General features: G+C 38.2%; 1 non-coding gene across 1 annotated transcript; it reads left to right on the forward strand.

Moving 5' to 3' along the window:
• The first annotated feature begins 470 nt into the window (after positions 1-470).
• Positions 471-605, forward strand: LOC128050109 (small nucleolar RNA SNORA70). The gene has a single exon (XR_008199621.1). It is a non-coding gene; the product is annotated as a small nucleolar RNA SNORA70 (small nucleolar RNA).
• The last annotated feature ends 2,709 nt before the right edge of the window (positions 606-3,314 follow it).

Raw genomic sequence — 3,314 nt, forward strand, 5'->3', positions numbered from 1 at the left:
TCAGCACTCAGCTTTCTTTATAGTCCAACTCTCACATCCATACATGACTACTGGAAAAACCATAGCTTTGACTAGATGGACCTTGGTTGGCAAAGTAATGTCTCTGCTTCTTAATATGCTGTCTAGGTTGGTCATAGCTTTTCTTCCAAGGAGTAAGCATCTTTTAATTTCGTGGCTGCAGTCACCATCTACAGTGATTTTGAAGCTCAAAAAAATGAAGTCTGTCACTGTTTCCACTGTTTCCCCATCTATTTGCCATGAAGTGATGGGACCAGATGCCATGATCTTAGTTTTCTGAATGTTGAGTTTTAAGCCAACTTTTTTCACTCTCCTCTTTCATTTTCATCAAGAGACTCTTTAGTTCTTCGCTTTCTGCCATAAGTGTGGTGTCAGAAATATTCAAAGATGAAATGTCATTATATCTGCAACTTATTTTGAAACGTGGCAAAATGTTAAATGTAGGAATCTATTTGCATCCAATAAAGCAGACTGTGTTCCTTTTCTCATGGGCGCCCAGTGTGCAGTGACTGCAAAGAGCAGACTTCTTGGTAGTGTATGCAGCCTGTTGCCTGTACAGTGTGCCCTAACAGACCTTGGAGACAACTCTTTCCAGGGGACAATCACGACTGGCATGCTGTCCCCAGTCTAGGCTCCAGACAGGTATGTGTGGTACCTTTGGAAAGCCCCAGGGCATAGTGGCCAGGGTCCTCATTGGCAAAGTCATAATGTCCATCTTCACCATGCTGCAGAACAAGGAGCCTGTGATTGAGGCCAGACCTTCCACAGGGCCAAGCTCAAGTTCCCTGGCTGCCAGAAGGGCCATATCTCCAAGAATTGGGGATTTACTAAATTAAATGTGGATGAATTTGAAAACATGGTGGCAGAAAAACAGCTCATCCTGGATGGCTGTGGGGTCAAATATATCGCTAATCATGACCCTCTGGACAAATGGCAGGCCCTGCATTCATGAGAACCTTGGTTCTGTCCTCTCCTTCCTTACTCATGTCCACCAATAAATCTTACTTTCCTACCCCCCCCCCCAAAAAGTGGGAATCTAAAAGAAGAATGTTCATTAAACTGTTTGTTTAACTTGTCTCCAAGTTAAAACATTTTCAGAATAAAAAGTTGATGGAGGAAGCAGAATACATTCCTCACTTCAGTCCTTCACACAGCTGTTCTTTCTCCTAGAACAGCTTTTCCCTTCACCTCTGTGTCTAGAATTTATTACAGTGGTGAAGTTTAGAGTCATAGATCCTGATTCTGCCACATGCAAGGGGTTATGGGGCCTCTGAAATGTTATCTCACCCTTTGGAACCTCAGGTATCTTATTTGTAAAGCAAGGATTTTAATAGTATTGTGTCTGAAGGCATACAGTTGATAGATCCTAACTCATGAATTTATTTACTTTAAACCTATGCAAAGTAGCTTCAGTAACTTTTTGAGCTTCAGCTTTCTTACCTATAGATGAGGAGCAATGACACCTTATAGAACTGTGAAGATGATACGTATGATCACTGTGAAAATATTTTGTAAAATGCAATGTTCTGTTATGATTATTATTATTAATTTTTAAATTTTAAGTGCCTAATATATCATACTAGCCACATAGTATGGGCTTAGAAATAATTATGGATAGGTTTTTCTTTTTTAAGCTTTCAGCAAAAAGCTTTTTCTACAATAAACTGTTAGATTAGACTCTGTTCCCCTCAGCAGGTAATGTATCATGTTATGGTGTGAATTTCTTGTCCATGTACTGATGTCCCTAGATGTTAACAGCACCTGTTGGGAGGAAATCCAGTATTGGTCAGTTTGGGGATGCTACCCCTCCTTTAAAATTGTACAAGACCCCTAATATTTATATAATTTGGTAAAAGTGAGGAAGATCTGATGTTCATTCCATTATGTCACTGCTGAGATGCTTATTGTCCAAGTCTACATGGTCCAGATGAAGATCAGTGAGTCAGTGAGCAGTGTCTACACCCACTGAGGCAAGTTTCACCACTGGGACCTTTGCTATCCAACCAAGGGAACAGTGTGAATGCCCAGTCACCAGGTATCCACACAGTCAACTCCATCAGGCCAGTGCACTGATCACCACAGAACCCTTCTACCCTTGAGTCCTTCTAGTCTTGATAAATCCAACCCTCTTTCCAAGGTAAACCCACATCCTTGTCTTACTCTGGCAGAGCAGATGATGTTTCCTTTCACTCCCCACTCAGTATACTCTTGGTTAGTATCAATGGACCTGACACACTCAGAGCACAAAGATCTGGCTGAGCATCCACAAAAGCAAAAGGAGAAGTAATCTTTGATTCTTTGTCCCTTCCTCCACACCAGCAAAAAGACACTAAGTAATTAATCAATAACTCATCCATGACAATACAGAAAATTGCACTGACTCTTGCTAGGTCATCAGGATAAACTCTTCTCCAATTTTTTGATAATTCCAAGATACGACTGGAGTCTGCAGATGTAGTTTCAGATATTCATGGCTCTCAGGTTTAAGAAATAGTGATTTAAGGCAAACAAGTGATGATGTAAGCAAGCAGATAATATCAGGACCCTGATGAAATTTGTCCTCTCTCCAGAATTTCTATTTCAAACGTTCAGAAATTGATTCTTAAAATAGCTTCGTGTCTTTCTTTCTAGTCATCTTATTGAAAAGTTTTCAAATACCTGCGATTATTTAAACACTGAATATATTGTCTTAATAGGAGAAAATGGTAGAGAGCCTGCTACACCAGATAATTAAATGTGATTCTTTCTTTGGTTGTCATGTATTCTTTTCTTAACTCACCACCTTCATAATCTCTGGTACCACTGCAGTTAATTAAATTCTGTTATCTAAAGATTTGAGAATGATAAAATCAAAACTAAAGGAGAATCTCTGGTTTGCTGGGTTTAGACTATAAATACTTAAGATATCAGATTCAGGGGGAAAGGTAGTCATTTTAATAGGCATGAACATTTAAAAGCTAAAAGAGGATAGAATCCACTTAGTTCAACTCATGTATTACAAATAAGAATAAGGGATCAAAGAGATTTTTTGTCTGATCACATATTAAGGTAGTTATTAAATTATTTGTTTCAATACAGAAACATTTCCATGAATATGTCTAGAATGAATGGTTGGTTCACTATCATCTTTTAGACTGGGCAATTGGTATTTGCTACTTCTTTTGGGTCACTTTTAACTTTGAAAAAGAAAAAAGAAGAATGTACCTAATCTTTTGAGAAGCTATTAAATTTCATTTCTATGTTTTTTATTTGATTTCTTTTTTATTTTTTAAAAAATTTATTACTACTACTACGAC

The sequence above is a fragment of the Budorcas taxicolor genome, chromosome 6 (genome assembly GCF_023091745.1).
Source record: "Budorcas taxicolor isolate Tak-1 chromosome 6, Takin1.1, whole genome shotgun sequence".
NCBI lineage: Eukaryota > Metazoa > Chordata > Mammalia > Artiodactyla > Bovidae > Budorcas > Budorcas taxicolor.